General features: G+C 38.1%; 1 protein-coding gene across 7 annotated transcripts in view; it reads right to left on the bottom strand.

Annotated features, from left to right (window-relative positions):
* The window catches only part of CTNND2 (catenin delta 2), an 888,536-nt gene that overhangs the window by 848,993 nt on the left and 13,901 nt on the right, over window positions 1-25,642 (bottom strand). The window lies entirely within an intron of this gene.

Below are 25,642 nucleotides of genomic sequence, written 5' to 3'. Positions count from 1 at the left end.
TTGGTGGCTGGGCTTACTCCCCAAAACAACTATGATAGAATGAAACCAGAAGAGAGTTGGCTCAAACCCAGTTACGTACCATTTGTTAAAGGGACATTATACTGGAATTGCTCCTGCTTGTTTTCCACTTTTGTTTCCCTCCAGTTTTAACTTGATCTTTCTTGTTACCAACACATCCTGAAAAGCCTTCTTAAACTCTTTCTAGAACAACCTTGGACTCTATCTAATAACAACAAACGTAGGCGGCATGGTTGGGTTTATGGAACACCTCCTTACAATGATGCAATACAGATGCATATGAAGAAATCCCCACAATATGATAGGTAGTTAAATATCCAGTTGATAGGAGTAGGGTGAGGGGGCAAAGGGTTGGGAGACATTCAGCACTGGAAGTTTTTACTGAGTGAATAAATCCGGAATTGCTGTTTGCAAGTGTAAGGTTACAATAGAAGCAATAAAATACCAATATTTGTCCTATTTTTCTAACCTTAATCTACTAATATTGCTCTACATGAATCCCATATCCAGTTTACTGATGCATTTATCACGGATGCATACTCTTAGTTCCAAAGCATTAATCATTCTGTACCTGTGCCTGCCCAACCTTCTTGTTAGCAACTTAATCAAATAACAATAAAATAAAAGTACTAGGAACAACAACGATAACTAATATCTCAGCAAGCTCAGATACGCCACCTGGGTTAAATCCTTTACATGTATTAACTCGCTTATTAGAAAAACCTAATGAAGTGGGCTTTACTGTGGTCCCGTTTCACAGTTAAGACTCAGAGTGTCTCCATGGTTGCAAAGCTAACAGATGCGGGAATTCAGCCTGACCCTAGACCCACACTCTGAATTACCGCAAGAGCATCTCCTTCAGGACTGTCTGCTAAGACAAAACCCAAGCTGCAGTCCTGTGTAGAATCTTTGCTTTCCTTTAACAGTGACATATCTTTCCTACAAACAATTGAAGCACTTCATTTCTGTGCCATAGGTATTATACTTAACACAGACTGCCAGACACTGCAGTTCACTCTCTCTCTGCCTAAGTTCCACATGCACACCTTCACAGAACAACAGAGCTGGAAAAACAGAACAAAACAAAACAAGATAGATTAAGTAACAATGACAACAGTAATAATTAAAACATCTTTCTGTCAATCACTAGACCCAGCGATCATGAAATTATTATAGAAAGAATAAATCCCCAGATCTTAGAAGAAGGTCTTGGAAGATCTGGCCCTCCCTGAATCTCTACACAGACATGGAGGGCCTCTGTTGGTCACCATCCTGCTTCTCCCCAGCCTTTCTATGCAGGGAAGAGTCCAAGCTTTTCCTTGTCCCAGAGTCTTTGCACACGCTCTCCCCAGAACTCTCTACCTCTGACTCTTACCCTTGATAATTATTATTCATCCTTTAGACCCACTTTCATGTCTGTTACTCATTCCACCTCACACAACATTAGTCTTTGTCCCAATATTCTCTCTCCTAGCATCCTGTTTTTTTTCCCTCTTAGCCTTTTTCTCAGCATAAGATCTGCCTCCCCATAAGACCAAGCACCATGAGGGCAGTAGCATACCTATTCTGTACTAAGCACTCAGTCCTCAAGACTTGCTCTTGTCAATAGAAGCATAGTGTAGACACTGCCAGAAATAGAAAAGAAGATTTCCCCCCAGTTCTTTATTTGCCATTTATGCAAGAAGCTGTCACAATAATAATAATAAAAAAAAATCTAGTTTGAATTGTTATTCTATTTTTACACAAATGTCAATCATATGTTGGTTCATCATATGAATCACAATCAACCAAGTAAAATCTCTAAAATATTGTGGTTCAATCGGATTACGCTACAAGAACAAAATTAAAAGCTCAACAACTTTATTGGACAGTAAATCTGAAGTACAAAGTCATTCAAAAACTGGACTCTACTTTATATGCCCTGGGTTTCTAATCTGCCAGGAAACGCCAGGAGAACAGTGATTCTATCAGTCTGTCAGCACTTCCACTTCCATTTCCCATGAAAATAGAAATTGCAGAAGTCCTGAGAATGAAAAAATTGCCACTTCCTGCAACTGACTCTGGCTCTAAAGCTTATTTTCTTCAGCAGTCTTCTTATTCTATTCTACATGCTCACTCACACTGGAATTAACTAGCAAATGATTTCATGAAGTATTATAGAGTATTGTGAGGCTTTTGAATCCTTAGAGAATACAAATGTATAGATAGTGTATTTATAATAATACACAAAGATTTTTTTTAATAGGGATGCTTCGTAACTAAGACTTACTGGCTATAAAAATATTTTAATCTCATTTCAATTCTTCTGTTAGGAAGTGTTACATATTCTAAACAAAATAGCACTCACACTTCCCTCTACACAACCAATTTATGCAGATTTATAAGTGTTTCAACTGCTAGTCAATTGTGTAATCACATTTGCTGGAGAACTCTCAGTAAATTTTTGAGCTCAGTTGTGAATGCTTTTGTTTTAACATCATACTTTGTAACATTTCAAAAGATACATGATCAGTAATGTTTAACCCAAGAGGTTTATAACCAATTCTCTATTAAAGCTAAGTATTTCTAAGCTCATCTGTAAATTTTACTCTTGTAGCATCTCAAGTGGATTTCCTGTAATTGTATCTGAAATTCTATAATGCACATAAGATGTGTTCCAGTTACAAAACAGGAAAAAGTAAAAAACATACACACAACTTCACCGCTCGTAACAATTACATCCTACAGAGGCCAGAGGTTGGCTGGTTATTTTTTTAACAAATGCTATAATCTACCTTACAACATATTTACAATGAAGCTAAACCAGGTGATGTAGATATCAATTAGAACTTTTAATTTGCCTTAGTTCAAGCAGTGACCTCAGCTACTGTGATGTGGCATTTAAACATACTAGCTTTTGAAGAAAACTGGCAACTCCCCATTAATCCAAGATCTCATGATGAACATTACATCTCTATACGTATTGCAAGTGCAGAGCGTGGCACCGTCTGCCTAAACTGTCATCTATATTTTACGACTACAGTAGAGTTTTTCTCTCAATAAAACGTGAGGTTTCTTTTTGTTGGTAAAGGGTAAAAATTCTTCAGCAATCTATTGCAAATCACAGTCCAAATAGCATTATTAAATGACAGTGTTCTAAAAGGTACTGGAATGTTCTTCCTGTTACTGCCCTCTAATTGTAAACCACAGAAAATGACTTGAACAGAAAACAAACCACACACACTTTCTCAACACATATAGTCCACCTTTATGTCTATATAATATGATTACCAATTATATGCTTTCATATTTTAGATTCCTACTTAGCCCTCTCTGCTCAACTCCAGACTTGCATAATCTCCTGCCTACTGGACACCTCAACTTAGATGCCTGATAAACCACTGCCACATAACACAGGCTAACACAACACAACATAACTGCAACATAGTAACACAACAAAAGTAATCTACTGAACTTCCCTCCAGAAGTTCACTCTCTCCCTCTCACTGAATAGCAACTCTGTCCTTCCAGTTGCTATGTCAAAAACTTGGAGTCATCTTTCATCCCTGTTTCTTACATCCCTGTCCAATTTGCCAACAAATCCTTCGACCTTCAGAACAATCCAAAAGATAATCGCTTCTCACCATCTCTACACCATTGTCCAAACCAATATCTCTTGTCTGGATCCCCATAAGGGCCCCCTACCTGAGCTCCCAGCTTCCACCCTCGCCCTCACACAATTTTGCAGGGCAATCAGAGAATTCTTTTAAGATATGAGTTGGATCATATCACTTCTCTTCTCAAAACTCTGCAAAGTGAAAGCCAAAGGGCCCTCCCAGTCGCTGGATTTGTCCTCCCATTACCACTCTGACGTCATGATTACATTTCCTACGATTCATCACTCCTGTGCTCCAGGTTCAATTGGCGTCCTTATTATTCCTTGAGTATGTTAGACATTCTTACACCTAGGCACCTCATTGACTGTTTCTCTGCTCGTCACACAGATATCTATAAGGCTAACTTCCCAACCTTCTGGAAACTTTAGCTCAAGTGACCTTCCCAATATAGCCTATCCTGCCTACTCTTGTCAGAATTTCAAATAATGCACCCTATCTTTTCACACCTAATCCCTCTAACCTTACTTTACAGTTTTTCATAGCATTTATCACCTTCTACTCTAATTGGGTGAAATGGAGTTAAATGAAAAATAAGAATCAAGACTTCGTCCAACTGCTGATTTAACCAAACATCCACGTTTAGATTATATAAATATGGACCAACTGTCATTAAACTTTTCTCAAAGACTGTTGTTTTAACCAATATGAACTAGTAAATATGAAGATAATTGCTATACCAATTCATGTTTGCTATAGTATTTTAAGAACAGTTAGTCAAATTTTGAGGAAGTTTCCGTTCAAGTGATGAAATCTGTCCAAATATTCAGTAACATGACCTTTTTTTCTACTTTGAAGGCACTATGGTTTTGAAATAAACTTACATTCCATCTATTCAAAGAGCTCACCCCAAAAGTATATTTGTATACTACAGCATTAGGAAATTTTAAAAAAATAATGCATTTTTAGCATTGGTACCAAAATAGAAATTTTAATGTGTTATCTTATAATCCTAAACAGTTGACGTTTTGAAGAGTTACTAAAAAAAATAATAATCAAACTACCACCACTTCATCTGCTTTCTCACTCTCCACCCTCCCCTCAAAAAGGAGTCTTCATTTTATCACAATTATTAGAACATTGTTTCCTAGTTGTACTTCAATCTATTTCCTTTGACACGTGCCAACCCTCCTGTTTTTATCTCCTGATAGTTCTCAAACTCCTTTACCTTTATCGTCAATCATTTTGAATACATAGAAAGTGATACAAACATGGGCAATATTCAATCAAGTAGCAAGATCAAATATGAATGAAGTAGAGTGAATACCATTTGAAGACACAAGATAAAAATAAAAAGTCTCTGTATCCTACTCAATAGAAAAATTAGGGCTAAAATACAATATAATGACTGGTTCGATGTCAAGACTCAATTGTGCTGCTTAGAAATATCTGAAGGCTCTGCATTTCCCAGCACTCTTTATTTTAGCAATGCACCTGATCACAGTTATGTTATCATATTTCACTTAACCCGTAAATTTATACAAAAATTTTCATGTGTTTAAATCATGTCCTCCTAATAAAGTTGAAAGATTTCTCTTAAAGAGAAGAAATCATATTGATGTTCATACACTTTCTCCATGGTACCCAGCACATTATGTAAATAAATATTCAATAATAAAAGTTGATTGCCAAAAAATTGCTATTTCTTAGTGTAAATTAAAAATCCTGAAAAATATTCTCTTTCAGAAGTTGAAGGCTGTGGATCTCAAAGGATTTTACTCAATGAAAATAAATCAAATTATGGGGCCAGATATATCACAACAGGATCCCAGGCACAAAAGCATCCCTGGCTTCCAAACCAATTATTTTTGACTGGTAAAAGCATTACATAGAAGGATGCCACCAGGACAATGAAATTATTAATAACTTCCAGCAGTAAATTCAATTATTAGGACAATAGGTGTTTGAGTATGTGTTACACCGGCAAAGCAGGAGGGGAGAGAAGTTCTTTCTTTTTAGTGCTGATTTTTATGAAACTAATAAAATCTGAGCACTGGAAGCTCAACTTTAGAACTGCTAGGTAAATATCAATGTGCTACAAGTACATAATCAGCATAAAATTGTAATCACCATCCATACTTTGCTTCTGTTATCAAAGCAACAATTCTGTCCAAATTAAATTTGAGAATATTATCATTGAATTTTTGAAGGCAGTATAGTTTATAGAAGATGATACACAACTAAGGATAACCTGATTTATGTTGCTTGAGACAAAGAGATTGTTTTACCCCTCCAAACTCCAGAATTCCCTTCAACATTCTCAATGAAATAGGTATTTGAAACCAGCAGAAATATACCTAAGGCTAACATCCACTTATCTAAGGTCTAATTTGTGGTCCACCTAAAACAGAATTCTCAGTTCTTTCAATGGTTTGGGCCTTCTCTATTGGTTCACCATAAATGAATCATCAATACTGGCTATTTTTTATTGCATTGTTCAGGTCAGCATGTCCACTTCCTAATTATTCCTTGACTTCCTTTGTCTTCATCAGTCACAGGAAGACCTCCCCAGTGAGAGGTATGGCTCCAGGAGCTGATCCATGGATGCCACCAGCAAGGCCTTCATTGACCTCCAATTCAAGAAAAGAAGTTTTAGTTCAAGGAGGGAAATACTCATTTAATTTTAAAAGCAGACAAATGATGCTGCTCTTCTTAGCAATGTCTTTTGCAGCTATTTAGCAGAAATCATCCCTGTACTACCAAGAAGTGTGGAAGCCATACCAAACATAGGCAAAACAATGCATTTTGGATATTTACAAATCTTCTGAACGTGATTCATGAAAAACAAATAGGATAACCTTACAATCAAGAAAGGTTGAAAGGTTATCCCAAAGTGTCATCTTTCTTCTCCAGAATGATGGCTCAGTGTACTGGTCTCAGCCCCTGCGTGGCTGTGTGCAGACCTGGTGGACTTTCCTGGATGCACCATGTAGCCGTACAGTCTATGGCAGGTTTCTCAACCACTGGACTGCTAACCTTGCATGTCAGATAACTCTTTGTCGCAGAGGCTCTCCTGTGCATTGAAGGATGTTAGTAACATCCCTTACCTCTACAAACTAAATGCCAGTAGCACCATCATCCTCCTCCCAAAGTTGTGACAAGCAAAATAATGCCTCCTGTCAGTGCCAAGCATCCCCTGGTCCCCTGGGGGCAAAAGCATCCCCAGATGAGAACGACTAGTCTATGGTGAATTACAAGGCTCCTTGCAGGACAAACACTCTATTGTTCTGAAATTCTTTTTTTCTTCTTTTTTTTGGTGGCCCATCTACTACTGAGAGAAGGAGATTTCAAGGGGCCTGAGATGGGAAGAACTATCCAGTTTGAGCAAGGAGCAGAATTTACCAATAATCCCAGAGAGAAAGGGGAAGAGAGAAAGAGGGGGGAAGAGAGAAAGAGGGAGAAAGGTGGTATACTCAATAATGTTTTTAGCCTTCAGTAAACTGAAAAAACTCCTGTTATAAGTGAGATAAATGGTTTATTAAGAGAAACCAGTAAAGGAGTTAGATTTTCACTTCCAGATTGAATCGCCGTGGGCGGTCAAACAATATCCCTCAGAGTCGTCTACATCCTCATCCCTGGGACCTGTAAAGATTTTATGTTACAAGCAAAAAGGGGTTAAGGTTGCAGATAGATTAAGGCTGCTAATCAGCTGACCTTGAAATATGGAAATTTCCTGGATTATCCCAATGTGATCACAAGGGTCCTAGAAAGTGAACAAAGGAGGCGGAAGAGAAGGTCAAAGGGATGTGATGTGAGAAGGACTCAACTTGCTGTTGCTGGCTTTGAAGATGCAGGAGGTGGCCACAAGTCAAAGAATGTAGGCAGTCCCTAGAAGCCAGAAGAAGCAAGAAACGGATTCTCCCCTAGAGCCCCCAGAAAGGAACGCAGTCCTGCTGACACCCTGATTTTAACACAATGACACCCACGTTGGACTTCTAACCTGAAGAACTCTAAGAGAATAGATGCGTGTTGCTTTCAGCCACTAAAGTTACGGTAATTTGTTACAGCAGCAATGGAAAACTAACACAGTCAGCGATAACTGACACAGCATGTGAGGGCACAGGGCTTGGCTACAGGGAAGCCTGAGCAAGCAACTATCAGGAATTTACAGAAACTGTACAGTGGAGGATGCTCATATCTCAATGGCCATATAAATGTGGGTATGAGCCAAGGTTAACGATCTATGAAAATCAAGAGGCCCTAGCTGACACCTATGATACAGGAAATTAAAAAAGAAATCCTTCTCAGCGACCCACTGGGAGAATTTAAGTAGATTTTGTATATAAAGTGTGCAGCACAGTGCCTGGCACATCCTAAGTGCTAAATAAATGTTTATCATGGATATTCTACTACATTCTCCCTGTGGACAAACAGTAAAGCTTTTGCCACAATGGAATAATCTTTCCTTTCTTGGCCTAATAACAAGCTACACTACTGATCATGCAAAATGCACAAGGAGAGGGAGAAATCATGTGCCATTAGGCCTCTCTTGGATTTCTTAGAATGATCAATAACTGCGTGCTATTCTGTGTGGTCCCAATCAATACACAATTCCAGTCATCATGAACTCACTCCAGGCCACTGCCTCCCTGACACCTTATCAGGAGCAGGAGATGAGCTGTAACAATTTTTCTGGATATCTGCAAGCACATCTATCACTGTGACAAATGCATGATATGGCATTATATTTTCTCTACCCAGCCCCTTCTTAATATCAAGTCTGTACACAATACCACATGATTCTGATTCAAGCTCGCATTGTAATGCCTTCTGGACTGCCAAGCCATAATGACCCTGCCTAACACATCCAGCTGGTTGGCTGATGCAAAATATATGGTGAAGCCAGGGACAGTTTCAACAAGTGGAGTTATTCCAGACAAGCATGAACTCGTTAGAGGCCGCAGTCCTAATTTTATATCATGTTAATTGTAGCCAGGAAAATTGCCCTTTGCTCAGACTTTATACTGATTTCAGAAAAAGAGTCCAATAATTATTTGAGGCAAGAAATAATTGCTGGTTTTGTTTTTATTTAGGAGAAGGAAATACAAAATCACAGAAAACATTACACATGAAGAGGAACATCTCAGATTATTATAATCAGCCAGTCAGAACTTTAATGAGTTGTTGAAGATTTTCTCTCTCCTCCATGGAGATGGCAGTTCTGTTCCATTAACAGGATGCTGCATCGTACTGGTGGAACACTTAGAGATTACTCTTTGAGAGGTAATGATCACCACTTTTAGAATTATTGTTTATTAGAGCTGACAGTAACTTGAAAGACTAATCACCTTTGCCCCTAGTTACAGATAGGCAGACTCTTCATTTATTCATTCATTCAACAATACCTATGCTCTATAAGACCTGTGCAGGTCTCAAATAGTCAGACATGGACCCCTGTATCACCCAGCAAATCAGTGGCAAAGCTGTGATCCTAAGCCAAGAACTTTCACAGAACAATCAACATACCTATTAAAATGCAATTTATATTGTGAATAAAGAAAATAATCAACTATTTACAAATCATAAGACTATATTAAAAATAGAAGTAAAATCTAAGCATTGCTGGACATCTAAAATTTCTCCTCCTTTCATGATCTAACCCACATCAGATTCTTTTCTCCAACCATCACAGAAAGTTGGTGTCACATGCAGAGCCTGAGTGCCATCTTTAATCAACCAGGAAAAATCCACTGTGCAGAAGGAGGAGCACCATGAACAGAGTCCCAAGATGGCTCTGATATTTACAATCACATGTGAGCTCTGGCAAGTCCCTTCACCATTCTTATCCTCACCTTTCTCATCAGTGAATGATCAGTGAATGTGAGAATGGCTGCCTCCATACTCACAGGATTGCTGGGTGGCTTTATTAGATTCTGATATTTAAAAACTGTGACACCTTCACATTTACAAAAAATGATTAGGATGAACCTCTATCTTAGTTGAGTTTTCACTATAATGCAAAGTGGATCCTATGATTCATGTCAAGACTGGCCATGCTGTTCTGTACACCATCACAGAGAACTTGGTTCAAGGGAGAGAGCAGGTGCAGGAAAAACCCTCCAATCTAAAAAAGGCTAGATGCCAACTGCAGGCACAGCCACAGTGAGCCATGGAGCATGGACAGCAGGCATCCCTACCTCACTTACACACATTCTCCTTGAGTGCTGCTTTATGATCACATTGGTCGCAACTAAGACCTGGGGCTGGTCTGCTTGTCAGGACAGCCTTTGTGTGTTCCAGTGTGATCCGATCCTTGTATGCATTCCCACCTCAGGACAGTCTCATGTGGGAAACATTAGGAAAGGACAGAGCTACTAGTGTGAGCATCAAGTTGCTTTCGAATGAGGGATGAAACCCATATTAACTAAGTGAATCAAACTAATGGCATTTGGTGTTAAATGACTAGATATTTGGAATCAAGATGATCATGGAACTCATTTGTTCTTTAAAAGGATGCAACTCAGTAACAACAATAACAACAACTTCAAAAATGGGCAAAGGACTTGAACAGACATTTCTCCAAAGATATACAAATGGCCAATAAGCACATGGAAAGGTGCTCAACATCATTAATCATTAAGGAAATGCAAATCAAAACCACAATGAGATACCACTTCATACCCATTAGGATGGGCATAATTTTAAAAAATGGAAAATAAAAAGTGTCAGTGAGAATGTAGAGAAATTGCTAACTTTCATGCATTGCGGGTGGGAATGCAAAATGGCACAGCTAGTGTGGAAAACAGTACAGCAGCTCCTCAGAAAGTTATATATAGAACTGCCGTATGATCCAGAAACTCCACTCCTAGGGATATATCCAAAAGAACTGAAAGCAGGGACTCAAAGAGATGCTTATACGCTATTGTTCATAGCACCACTATTCACAACAGCCAAAGGTGGAAACAACCCAAGTGTCTATTAGCAGATAAATGTATAAACAAGATGTGGTATATCTATACAATGGAATATTATTCGGCCAGGAAAAGGAATGAAATCCTGATAGATGCCACAACATGGATGAACCTGGAAAGCATCATGCTATGCGACATGTCAGGCACAAAAGGACAAACCCTATATGATTCCATTTATATGAAGTACCTAAAATAGCCAAATTCACAGAGGAAGAAAGTAGAATGAGGGCTGCCAGGGGCTGAGGGGAGAGTGGGAATAGGGGTTATTGTTTAACAGGTACAGAGCTTCTATTTGGAATGATTAAAAAGTTCTGCAAATGGATAGTGGTGATGGTCCTAAAACATGGTAAACATATGTAATGCCACTGAGTTATATATTGAAAAATGGTTAAAATGGTAGATTTTATGTTATGAATATTCTGCCACAATAAAAAAAAAAAAGAATCTACTTTTAAAAAGTATTTTGCCTAAGAGGTGCACCAGAGGCTGAGGAGACAAAGCAATTTGGGTTAAATACAAGCATATTCCCTTTTTCTAGTGCCTGAATAGGGGCACTGAGGTATTAGGAGCAAAACAAGAAAAAAATCAAGAAGCAAGAAATTGGTTTAATCCCCTTGACATAGCAGCTAATCGGTATTAGGATGAAAATCTTAAGACGCCTGCACTTGGAGAACGCTGGGGAGACATAACCACTTGGCGAACGCTCACACACAGACTGACAGTGAGGGGAAGGTGGTCATGTTGGAGTCCACTGCATCCATCATAATGGCCTCATGAGGAGGGCCAAAAGGGAGAGTGTGGGGCTGCTGAGCACGGCAGTCCATCAGATGCCTCTTTTTGATCTACATCATGGTTCTCATCCATGGGTGATTTTGCCCCCAAATCCCAGGAGACATTTGGCAATCTCTAGAGACACCATTGGCAGTCACAACTGAGGGGCAGGGTACATGTAGTCAGTAGAGACCAGAGCTGTTGCTAAACATCCTACAATGCACAGGATGGCCCCACAACCAAGACTTACCTGACCCATAATACCAACAGTGCTGAGGTGGAGAAACTCAGCTCCACCTGAAAGCTCCTACTCAGGGGTCAGTCTAGCCACTAAAATGGAGAGACAGTGACACTCATGACCTAGCTGAACAGGCAGAAATACTGGAGACACAGATCTACTAAGCAAGAACATGCTTTTGCAAAGTTCCCTGACTTAAACACACTTGATGATAAACAAAAAGCTCCCTTAGCTCAATTCCCTGTAAAAAGGAAGAGCTAAGAATCATCAAGTCCTAGGCTGGCTTTTACAGAGCAGAGCAAGGAACTCTGTCACCTCCATGTCTCTCTGAGAGGCAGAGGCTGTTTCTCCCTGCCTGTTGCTATCTAACCCTCTGCTGACTCAATCCAGTCATGGAGAACTGGCCCCTGGACATGCTAGTGTGAGAACCAGCAGGAAAATGGAAAGTAAGTGGCAGGAGGAAAACTTCCACAAATTCTGAGTCAGGTACAGAGGTCCAATTTACTACTGACTGATCACAACATACTCTGTAACACTGATTTGTAGCAAATTAACCTTTGGTAGAAACTCATGAATGAGGCTGCCATTTAAGCCACCAACAACGGACTGAAAGACGGCTTCATCCCAAAACGCATATGTTGAAATCCTAACTCCCATGTGATGGTATTTGGAGGTAGGGCCCTTGGGAGGTGATCCGGTCAGGAGGGTGGAGCCTTCTTGAAAGGGGTTTATAAAAGAAACCCCAGAGAGCTCCCTCATCCGTTTTTCCATGTGAAGACACAGCGAGATGTGTCTATGAAGGAGGAAACTGCCTCTCATCAGACACTAGATCTGTTGGAACTTTGATCTTAAACTTAAACTTTGAAGACGGCTGTCTATGAACCAGGAAACTGGCTCTCATCAGACCCAGAGCTGGTGGAACCTTGATCTTAAACTTCCAGCCTCTAGAAGTGTGAGAAATAAATGTCTGTTGTTTAGTCTGCGGTAAGATGTTAGACCAGCCCAAACTAAGACACGTATTTATAGGGCTTTTGTATTTGTATTCTCGTATTTATATGGCTTGGTCTGTAGAAGACATCGCAGAGGGGCAGACATGTTGCTTAACCGCTCTATGCCTCAGTTTCCCCAACTGTAAAATAGATAAAAATAGTACCTACCTAATATGTTGTTGGAGAATTCAAGGAGTTAACTACGTAAAGGACTCAGAATAACATCTGGCGCATCTAAAGTGTTTACATCCGTATTGATAAAATAAAGACTGTAAACAGCACTTAATGGTACAGGCAGCCAACTGCGCCATTTTAGAGACAAGGAATCTGAGGCTCAGAAAAGCTGAAAGTGATGCCCAAGTTCCTATAGGTTATTTGCAGCCAATATTAAAATGGAAATGTTGGGTAGCCAGAAACTGAACTCCCAATACCCCATTCGAAGGGTTCTTGCCAAGAAGAAAAGATTATTTGGAGACTTGGGGGGAGGAAACATCTTAACATCAAAAATGTTCTTCACTTTGTATCAAAAATATTAATATCGCACGTAATCTATAAGCAGAGGTAACCCCAAAGTAATTTGAAATAATTAACTAAACTTGTCAATGTCAAACAAATATCTATAAAGTTTATGGCCAAATAATAGTCTTTATTCTCAAACCCATGAGTGGATGTGACACTATAAAGTAACAGGAGTGGACTAAGTTAGTCGTTTGTTTGTGGTATTAGTTTCATGACTGGCGTCATTTACACTCAAAACATGGAAGCAGCTCATGCCCTGTATTACTCTGAAGCAACTTACAAAGTGCATTCAATGCGGGCTTATTTCACAGATTCCCTCCTTTCTGGTTACCGTTTCATTTCTTTCAGAACTATTAGATTTATAACAATCTGTATGTTATAAAAAGAAAAGACGGTGAAATCCTTAGAAACTTAACTGACAGTTTACCAAGTTCTCATAAACGGTACCAAAGACAGACTTTCTGGCACCCTCTAGAGGCTTTACTTGTGTCTCTAAAGGATTGCCTCTGAATATGTGCTTCCTCCTTGTGATGCTGTTAATGTCTTTGTGATTTAAAATGAAGCAATTCTTTACAATTCATTTTGAGACCAGAGATTAGATAAGAATAAGAGACAACTGTGGGAGCAAAAGCTTACACTGGGGAATTTCCCATTCTATTACAGGGAAGGAGAAATAACTTTTTGGAGGCTGGGTAAAGTAGTAGTATGATTTGATTTGATAATTTCTGGATATTTCCTATAGAAAACCTATTCATTCCTAAATAGTTATTCAATAGTTTCTTGCATATCTGTCCAAAACTCCTACATAAAAAAAAAGCAAAAAGTAGTTCTAAGATGTTTATAGCATTTAAGGCAGAGCACACTCATGCACAAGTATTTAAAAGTTAATCAATATCATGATACTACTTGAATTGACACTATAAGATGGAAACCGTTATTCTAAAACATGACCATCTTTTCCAAACCAAACAAGTGGCCAGCAGGTGAACTATGGTGCATCTGGCCCCACGAGCAGGGCATGTTCAGAGATGTGCCATGAGAGAGCTGAGGTTTCTTCTCACTAACCCCTATGTAATCACCTTTCAAGATGAACTGGGTCACAAGGAGATTTTACTGTCTATCAGTTTACCGCTCTATTATAAAGTTAAAATCAATATAAACATATTGCATATAAGTCATCTCTCCATTCTGAACCAATTAAGAAAAATTGGATGGAATTTATTGCTGGTGGAGCTGAATTATCAGCTTGGACTGGAAGGCAAAGCAGCCACTCTGCAACTTCCCTTTCTGAGTGGAACCTTCCCAACTGGGCAAGAAGATGGAACACAGGCTACCCTGTGACATCTGCCCAATGAGAAGGCGACTAGAAGGAAAGTATGTGCAGTGTGACAACAAAGTACTGAACTTCAAAACACTCATTGCACCAACAGAGGGGTGACATGCCCCCACTGGTGGCAAGGAAGGAGTAAAGACAATAGAGAAAGCCCAGGAGACACCATCTAATATTACCACATCTGGGGAGTGGAGAGGATGGGGAAACGAACATAGACTTAAGACAGTCTTTCCTTTTTAAAGCTATTTATTTGGAAGATGGTTGGAGAAATATCTAAGAATATAAAGATTTAAGAATATAAAAGTTTTTTTTATTATGTTTGGTAGTGTACATGTTACATGCAAGGAGGAAGCACAATAACACATCTAGATTCTTAAATTTGATATTCAGGTTAACGTCTTAAACAGGGATTAGATGTATTAATTATTTTAAATTAATATGTATATGAAAATCATTTTATTTTATATATTTCATGTGTTTTTTATAAGCTATTAGCTTCACTTTTGCTAAAAGCCAAGGTGCATACTGATACCCAGGTTGATTATCTTGTATCCCACCTTCCCTCTGCATTCCCCATCGTTTTGTGACAACGTAACAAGACCATTCTTTTTACAGGAAAATACTTTCACAGCCAATGTGTAAGAACTACAGAAAAGACCTCATATTTTTCATTTCATTTGTCATTGAGATTTTCCTCTAAATATAAAAAGTAGTCTTCACAGGGCCAGCCTGGTGGCATAGTGATTAAGTTCACAAGCTCCACTTCAGCAGCCCAGGGTTCACAGGTTCGGATCCCAGGCATGGACCTACACACTGCTCATCAAGCCATGCTGTGGTGGTGACCTACACACAAAATAGATGGAGATTGGTACAGGTGTTAGCTCAGCGACAATCTTCCTCAAGCAAAAAGAAAATGATTGGCAACAGATATTAGCTCAGGGCCAACCTTCCTCACCACTCCCCCCAAAAAATAGGCTTCTTGCATTTTCATTTTTGTAGATGATATCTGGGTCCCAAAAAGAATAGCTTTAGTATCTTATTCCTACTTGTGGGAAAAGTATTAAAACTTTGGTTAAATTTCCATGATTGTATTTAAGTGTATAAATTCTCCATTTTCATAACAGCCATATCATGAGTGACTAATGTATCAGATGTTCAAGCTCATTAACCATACACTGAGGCTCTATCCTATTTCCTAGTTAGAAAAGCAATCTTTAATGATAAAATTCTCTCATTCTTATGACTTCTTCATGAAAAACTTATCATAACTTCCACACTGCACAAAAACATGGTATTAATATCAAACGTCATGGAGCCAGTGAAGTGTTTGCATTTACCTTAGGAAATTCACACCAGAATGCCTTACCCAGATAACCTGCACTAAGTCAAGGTAAATCCCATCATTAATTTTCAAAGGAAAATACAACCCAGACACCCTTTAAGTTAGATATGAAAGAATGTACACGTATTAGTGATTGATATTTTTGGACAATCTTGAAAAAATTAAATTATCTAATCCAAAATTGATTTGTACAAATGAAAAACAAGATTTTTAAACTTTTACTCTATTCTGGCTACAGCTTTTACTTTTATGAATAATTCAGAAAATATTTTCCTATAGAACCACAAAGCCTTCATCCCTTTAGGAACAAAGATTTCGAAATTCTTGAGTCATTCTGGTAGAAACCTGCGTTCTCCTGAGTTTCAAACACTAGATGGACAGGGGCTATTAGCCTAGTGTCGTCTCCAGTTGTCCAGCTTTACAATCACTTCCCTTATCCTGCAGCCTCAATTTTCACTTTCTAACCCCCGAGTCACCATTGAACTTGCACAAGTATGCTGCTTCTTATGGTTGTCACTCTAAGAATACATAACTCCACAAAAAAATATTCATACCCTACCAAAGAAAAAACTCTGCCCAAAGCACTTAGCACTTGCGATTAGTGACTTGAACAACTCTGGATTTTTCTAGAAAGACTCATAAGCACACAGAGTTTCTAACCCATGAACACCGGCAAGAAAGCAATCAAAGTCATCAAAGGCAAATGTTGGCTCCATCAGGTATGCTTTTGCTTCCACAACAGTCTTAAGGGAGAATCTTTGATAAGGAATTAAATAGACTAAATCATGAAGAAAGTGTATAAATTTTCCATTTTCTTAACAGCCATATTATGACCGAAAAATGTTACATAAGATATTTAATTTGGACTATTCATACAAAGACGTAGAAGACAATGTCTCTTCCCTATTTCTACTCCCATAGGAGAAGAGAAAGACCATGTCATACGTATGATTTTATCTATGTATGTGTGTATGATTTTACATATAAACTACAGATTGTGTATATAATCTTTCAACAAGGTGACTTCTTGGTCACAAGTGCATTTCATAGAGAAGACTTCCATCTAAAAGTCTACAAGTTTTACACTTAATCATAGAGCTAAGAAGAATATCATCTTCCTTCAACAAACTGACTCTGTGTGTGTGTGCATACATACACACATATATATACAATTAAAAACCATATAAGTATTTAAACAAAATAGAAAGATAACTTTGCACGGAAGTGAGGCTGGGAGAAATAATCTAAAAGCCTGATTTGGATAAAAGGTTATCTTAAAAACACATGACATATCATGAGCATTTAATAATGCTATATTGAAATAAGTTCAAAGCTAACATTGTTTTGCTTTGCACTTTCGTTGTTTTAATTGACACTGAGTTATAAACATTTTCTAAGCTTCATTAAATATCTCAAATTTAACTTTTAAAAGTAATTTGAATTATCGCTACAAATCAAGCATGAAAGAAATAAGCCATATTTAACATGCTCATATTTAATCTAGAAAACTTGCTGAATTCTCTTTGCAATTTTATAGTTAATCCTTAGATCCTTTTGGGATTTGTAAGTAAACATTCATATTATCTGCAAATAATTTTTAAACATTTTTCTTCTTTCCAACCCTTTGCTTTCTATGGCTTTTCTTGTCTTATGGTAGTGGCTGAGGTCAAAGAAGTGGTGAGAGTAGATATTCTTTTGTTTTCATGATTAAAATGGCATTACAAATCTAGGATTTCAGTATTATTTAGGCTAAGAATATTCTAATTCCTGGTTTACTAAGAATTATTAATTATGACTTGGTATTGGAATTCACCATCTTTGAAACATTGATTCAAATGAACATTGGTTTTCCTCTTACAGTTGTTAATATAATGAATTATGGCATTTGTTGGCTGGTTCCTTCCTTGTGCCCTCAGATGCAGCCCTCTACCTTCCTGCCTCTATCCTGCATCATGGGATTGCCCTGCAAGCAGTTTTCTGTGCATCTGTAACAGTGGGCTTCCAGCTGAGTTTAGCCAATGGGAGGCCCTGGCAAGAGGCTGGATCAGAGGAGGGAGCAGGCAGAATATTACTCTCCCTTCCTCTCTCCTCTCACTCTCTGACAGCTGCTGCCTCTCCTCCATGGCTCTATGCCCTGGATGGAACTCTCCCTCTGGGAAATCCAGGCTTTGGGTTCCAGTAGCACTGCCTTCTCCTATCTCTCCAGGCCACAGTTTCCCAGTCTTAGCACTACTGACATTTTGGAGCCAGATAATTCTTTGTCGTGGGGGCTGTCCTGTGCATGGTAGAACATTTAGCAGCTTCCTGGCCTCTACACACTAGATACCAGTACCACGCCCCAGCCAGTCATGACAGTCAAAATGTCTCCAAAGGTTGCTAAGTGTCTCCCGGGTGGGGAGAGGGGCCACAAAGCCCCGCACTGATAAACACAGCTCTAGGCTAAAGGGTGTCATGGCTTCTCGAGGCTAGTAACTGAGTTACTTCTCTGACCCCTTGTTTGACTTCTCAGCTTTTCTCTCAACTATGGAACCAATTCTCTACATTAAATTCCCTTTGTTGTTAATACTGAAGTGGTCCATGACTAATAAAACCAATTTCTATTACTAAATCATACTTGGAAACTTAGGAATGACTATACCATGCATATTTGTAATAACTGGCTTTTATCTGCCTTCTTGCATTTTACTAATTTCTTGAGATGAACACTTAGCTCATTAATTATCAATTATTCTTCCTTTTCAATATATGCGCTAAATGCTATCAATTGCTACACTAGTTACATTATTTGAGTTTTACTATTTGCTGTTTTAATCAGCATTCAGTTACAAACATTTTCTAAAACTCATTATGATGTCTCAAAGTTAAGTTTTGAAAGTAATCTTGAATTTTCATTATAAATCAAGCATATAAGAAATAAGCCATATTGAATTTGTAAAAGAAGCATTTTTCAAAAGATAAAGAAATTTTTAAACTGTATGGCCAATATTTTAATATTCTTGGGGATAATGCCCAATGTTTAAGGTATCTATTATGGAGAAACTTTGACTTCAATTACTGCCCAATCCATAGGTGTAAAAAGAGGTTTGCAAAAAAATTTCCTCATTTTCAGTAATAAAAATTATCACCACCACCACCACCACCACCATCATCATCATCATCATATTCTGTTTGGGAGCATCACTGATCTTTAAAACAAAGACATAAGAGAATCAATGTGAAAGTAATTCTTTATTTCATTTGGGAAAAAGTGCTATAGTATAAAGGGAAGATACAATTGAAATACAATTTCAAATTATAAACATCAAATTCCATAAAACTATACATAAATCCACCTAATAACTAAAAATACATAAGCACCTAAGAGCATCATGCAAAATTTCGAGACTTTCTGTATGGCAGAATCAAATAAATGAAGCTTGCGTATAAGAAAAGAAATGCTGAAGACAATTATCTTCTATGCAAGCTTTCTTCTTTTAAAAGTGCTTTATAGAACAGCTTAACAATTTTATACACATACAGAGATGCGCACACAAAGAAATAGAAATTTTGGAAGCAATCAGAGACATACTCAAAAACGCAATTATATCTTTTCTGAGCTGTTTCTCATTTTATACTTGAAAAACTACATCAGTGTGTATTAACAAACGTGGTGTAACAGTTATAAAAAAAAAAAGCTCTATTGTAAATATTGCACATTTTCCTGAGTTCTGTTCCCTAAAGAATTTCTTCTCCATCTTCTTTGCTCTCTCTCCTCACCAATATGTGTTATTTCCTGTAAAAGTTCGCTCACTTGTCTCTGGGATGAGCTCCCCAGAGAACAGGTCAGGTCCAAGTAAGGCAGTGTTCAGAGAAACCCAAAAAGCAAACGGTGTTTGTACTTCTGCTTACTTCCCATCTTCAGCGTAGATCAATGCTTAGCGAGAACAGGAGAAGCAAATGTTTGGCAGCGTTCTGTCATCCAAATCTCAAACCGAGTACAATTACATCAGAAAACTCCTCTAAAGCTTGTATGCCTGTGAAAGTAACTAGACGTTATTTCCAGAACCCTGAGCTGAAGTTTGTAGCTTAAGACCTACTGACCATGAAATTGGGTGCCTGTATCTTTTTCAGATTATTATTTCATAAGAGCCATGGCAGTTTCCTGTAGGTGAGCAGCTGCCCAGCACTGAGACTCTCTTCTGTCCATCCTGGACTCTGCCCTACCCAAATTTCATCAGACTCCAACAGAGAACACTGGCCCAAGGGAGCAGGAAGCACGTGGACATGAGAGTACCACGTCTGGAAGGTGCAAGGAGACATGGGGCCTCCCTGGAGTTTCGCCACTAGCCTGGATGTCTCAAATTAATAACATTCTTCATTTCTGTCTCTGCAATTACAGTAGAAGCTTTTTCCAGGGCTCTTCAAGACCTCCTCGCTCTCTCATTGCCTCTGCCAGCTCCAGCCGCCCCACACAGCAGAGCTGCCTGCGGAGCAGCCTGCGGTTTCCATGGAGACAGTGCCAGCACAGAGGGGGAGGGTAAGGCAGATGCCAAGTGGAGCAGACGAACCAGACTGCATCACCACTGACTCCTGAGGTCCTCAGGACAGACCCATTAGCAACAAGGACAGGAAGGCTGCGGAAATGACAAGGCAGCAGGACTGGGTGGAAAACAAACTGAGATGAGAGAGAGAGAGACATTTAAAATTGGCAAGTATCTCTGGATGTGATGCACTGTTTCTACCAAAATGAAATGTAAAAATCAGGTCTTCGAGTTATTTTAAAAAACTATAAATATATGCATGCATGTGCATGTGCGTGTATATATATATATATATATATATATATATATATAGGAAAAGTTTGACCTGCCTTCTCTTAACATCTGGAAACAGCATTTCTAGAAAAGCTAATTTTCATGGAAATATCGAAACACAGCAAGACAGCTTTGGAGTGTGCTACCATTTTATTTGAGCACATTATCATAATATTTATTCCCAATCATGATTCACGCCCTATTCTGTGCCATTAATGAGACTCTGACATTCATTTTTTCTTACTTTTATACAAAATCCTCAGTTTTTATTTTACATACAAGAATTCTGAAGTAAGATTTGTTTTACCAGTAAGAAATGTAGGCTCGCAAAGACTAACTCCTAAGTTAAAGTATATCTAAGCTGTCCAATTCTCATTCAAATATTCCACCAATGCTTTTTTTCTATGACATGTTTGGGCTGTTCACTAGCATCCGGGTTCTTTTGGTCCTCTGGGCATATAGTAGGCCTGGGCTTCCCTCTCCCTTTAAAATTGATCGTGGCCACACATCTCACTCAGCTGGATGAGACAGGATCAAGTGATATATATGACTCAATTTTCCACTGCCCTTTCCCTACCTCAGTGATCATGGGCGAATGTGCTAGGATGGAGGATCCATGGGCCTCGGTCCCAGAATGACTAGGATCATCCAAGTCTCCATTCCCACCTTTCAGCAACCCATGCTGAAGAGGTACCAACTCTCACTCTTTTAAAATGCTCAAATTTAAGGGCTGTTCATTAAAGCAGCATAACCTCGCTTGTCCTACTAGATATACAACCTCCTCCTTCAATAATAAAATATTTTAGTTAAGACATTATGCTCATTTGTATGAGGGGCCCAGAGAACTACGACAGATTCTCTCTTCAAAGTCACAGTCTAACAAATTAGTAGCTGATTAATATAAAAGACAATACATGAAACACTCCACAGTAAATGGAAAACAAAGTTTCTGTAGGAGTTTACTTTGAGCGGAGGTTAAGACTCAAAGGCTTAGCACCAGAAAGTGGCATTTAAGATAGCGAAGTTAAAGAATGAACAAACCAAGAAGGCTTTCTACCACAAGTTAGGTGTGGCAGTCTGACATACAATAAAGCCTCAACAATTATTATCATTAGTATTATTACTAGAGCAAGAGAATTGCAGGTCCTATTGTGCCCAAGAGACTCTGCATGGGTAGTGTTAGTGAAATTTGAATTGCAGAAACACAACAAATAATTCTGTAGTAGAATTATGTCCCATGCAATATTTGGGACTTACTTATATTGTGGGGAAAAAAAAATAAAAAACTACTGTTTATCTGCAATTCAAATTTAACTAACCATCCTGTATTTTCATCTGCTAAATCTAGCAACCCTATGAGCACACCCTGGGATTGCAGAAGTCAGGTAAGAGGGCTAGTGGTGAGGCGTTAAAGTTATCAGTGAGATGATTTATAAAATAAAGACTAATTACATTTTTGGGGGGGTTTTGTAAATGGAAAGAAGATTCCCACTCATTTGTTAAAATATTCTCAAAATAAATGATGTCAATGCTCTCTGCCTCTGCAAAAGTCACACACTAAACAAAATACATAAAGGAAGAAATGTTGCAAATTTGGAATTATCCATATCTTATGCTTGTACACATCATCAAATGAAAAAAAGGAGTTTTCCTTTTTATTGCTTTATTTGCAATTTTGAGAAATTACTCTCCTTTCCCTCACCTTAACCATAAATCCAGGACATGGATGATAAAAAATAGGTTATGCTCCTTTACTGTTTAATAATTAATAAATCAACTTGAATAACGGTTCTAAAATATTAGGACATAGACAAAGCCTATTAAAATCAAACAAAAATGTCCTTTCCTTTATTAATATCTTTAAAAACATTGAGCGGGCATTTTAAAAACTTCTACTGTTAAAAATTAGATACGAAGGGGCTGGCCCCGCGGCCGAGTGGTTAAGTTCGCGCACTCCGCTGCAGGCGGCCCAGTGTTTGGTCAGTTCAAATCCTGGGGGCGGACATGGCACTGCTCATCAAACCACGCTGAGGCAGCGTCCCACATGCCACAACTAGAAGGACCCACAACGAAGAATATACAACTATGTACTGAGGGGCTTTGGGGAGAAAAAGGAAAAAAATAAAATCTTTAAAAAAAAAATTAGATATGAAAAATAAACTTTATCTTTTAGGATAGTTTTAGGTTTACCAAAAATTTCAAAGATGGTATAGAGAATTCCAATATAGCCTACACCCAATTTCCTTTATTAAGAACATCTTACGTTAGTATGAAATATTTGTTACAATTAGTGAACCAGTGTTGAATCATTATTATTTACTAAAGTTCATACTTTATTCAGATTTACTTAATTTGTCCCTAAAGTCCTTTAGGGGTTCCAGGATCCCATCCAGGATACCACACTACTTTAGTTCTCTTGGACTCCTCCTAGCTCTGACGCTTTCTCGGACTTTCCTTGTTTTTGATGACCTTGAAAGTTCTGAGGAGTGATGATCATACATTTTGTAGAATTTTCCTTATTTGGGATTTGTCTAATGTTTCTTTTAAGAGTAGACTGGGGCTGTAGACTTTGGGGAGGAAGCTACAAAAGTCAACTGCTATTTTCAACACATCTTATTCAAGGGTATATACTAGATTTTTTAATCGACAATTTTTATGAAATGCTCATTTATATTCTTGGGAACTAAATTATATTTGAAAGCCCCCAACTTAATATTGCCAGCATATCCAGTCTAAAGTAAAAATCTGGACAAGACTCAGGAGCTTCAATTATATAAATGAATGGCATTCTAATATGGATTCTAATATCGTTCAGAATGATCAGATGACATTTTAAAGCACAAAAACAAAACATCATTGAAACTTAGAAAAGTCTCATGAAACTATCAGAACATTAAAAGTACTTGTCCTTTAAATAAGTCCTATGTAATTTAAAGACCAAAGCTATAACCCTACAACTAGGCTAACAAAACCAGGAAAGACAGAATCAGTGATGAAGATGAGAAAAGTAGCACTTATGGCAGAGTGACAGACTGCATCCCATTCCTGAGGGCCAAACATACCTGCTGACAGTTCTTTAAGTTTCTTGGGGACTGAAGTTAATTATTCCCAGGCTTGCCAACCTTAATCCAATCAATGGTTTCCCCCATGGCCTAAGAGTTGGCACATCTCCCTTAGTACTTGAAAACATAAGAGAATTTGAATCTCTTATTTGTTATTAACCCACCAAATGGTGAGTTCTAGGGTGGAAAAACGTATAAATGTCATTTTGCCATTATTAATTAGCTCCTCAACTAATGAGATTAATGATTAGGGTTACACTGCCATCGTTATAGGTCAAATATGGTTGCCTGCCAGCAATTGCACATGGTCCTACCTAATACAGTCAAGCATCACTTAAAAACAGGAATATGTTCTGAGAAATGCAGTGAGGTAATCACGTCGTTGTGTGAACTTCACAGAGTGTACTTATACAACCCTAGACAGTATAGCCTACTGCACACCTAGGCTATACGGCACTAATCTTAGGGGACCACTGTCATATGTGTGGTCTGTCATTGACCAAAATGTCCTTATGTAGTGCATGACTATACTCTCAACAACATAGTAATGTTGGCCTGGATCTGTATTTTTCAAATTCCCAGAATGACTCTCAAATAAAAACCTTTTCAAGACATTCATTCCCCTTGGTAAACAATCAGCTAAGGGTCCCATTTCCTCTTTCATAGGACTTAAAGCCAAATGCTGAAATTATTAGACAGCACGCTGAATGTCAACAGTGCAGTTGAATGTTGTGATAAGGAGCCAGAACACTGCCTTCCACTGAGCTCAGGAGGTGACCGGCATCTGGGCATGCACGCAGATGACACATTTTCACTTACAAACCCTCAAAATGCTCTCCACGACTAAACTGTGTCAGTGATTTTAAGACACGATTTACAGACCGATTTAAAAGCTAAATATTCAGAAATATGTATCGAATACAATGCTCCAAGAGAGAAACAATGTAATCCAAACTATTGCTTGAGTGGATAGCAAAAATTTAAACATCAAAGGGAGCCACCTTAGAATCTCATATTATGTAAGAGGAACAATCTAATGACACTAGTTCTGTAACTTCAAGCATTTTCTATGTGCAGGTTTTATATTCGAAAGACACTAAATTTAACTAAAGATGTAGGTAATTTAAATAAAAAGGGATTTTGTGATAGCAGAGTCCAAACATGAGATACAAAAGTTTATAAAAGCAAATTCTTCTTTTTCTGTTAATATGAACTCTGAGTTATAGATATTGCCCGTGAGATGAAATGAAAGTAAACACGCAACTACCAAAATACCATACTTGAAGTCACATCAATTGGCTTTTGATATTTTATTATGTAGCAGTTAAAAAACAAAACAAACAAACCCCACGTCCCTTACATATTTATATTTATTCTTTATAAAACAAATCACTGCATTTCCAACATATAGCATTCGAGGTCTTATGCCAAAATTACATTCAGATGATTTTGTAGTAATTTAAAATAATTTACTTTTCTTTCAGTTGACGATATTCCAAATCATACATGGTATCTTCAATCTAAATATAAGAAATGCAATATAAATTCACCCTGAGAAAATAAATCTACCTCTAATCATCATATATGATCATTTTCTCCAATTTGCCTATACTCACCACTACTTTCTCTTAAAATAATGTCTTCATGAAAGAATATCCTGAAAGTTGTCATCTAAATCAGCATTTTCCTGTCTTTCATAGTCTTCTATTTTTCTCTGAGAAGACGATTATTGTTCCATAGAAACACAAAGTTGGTACAGCTCTATTTTTTGTTCTTAAAGTAAATTTAATATCCTCCCGCAGCAAAATGTCTGGCATATCTGTATTCCCATTTACTATGAGATAATCTGCCTTTGAAAAACAACCTGCTGTCCTTGAGGATGCCAGGAAATCACATGATGGCTGACTTGATAGGCGAAAGCACGTATTAGCTCTACACATGGAAACGCAGGCAGCTCTTACTCACTCATCATCATATTGATCTCTGACATCCATTCAGTGATAGATTATCTGT

This window comes from Equus caballus, chromosome 21 (assembly GCF_041296265.1).
Source record: "Equus caballus isolate H_3958 breed thoroughbred chromosome 21, TB-T2T, whole genome shotgun sequence".
Lineage (NCBI taxonomy): Eukaryota > Metazoa > Chordata > Mammalia > Perissodactyla > Equidae > Equus > Equus caballus.
This window is presented reverse-complemented; position numbering and strand designations above follow the sequence as displayed.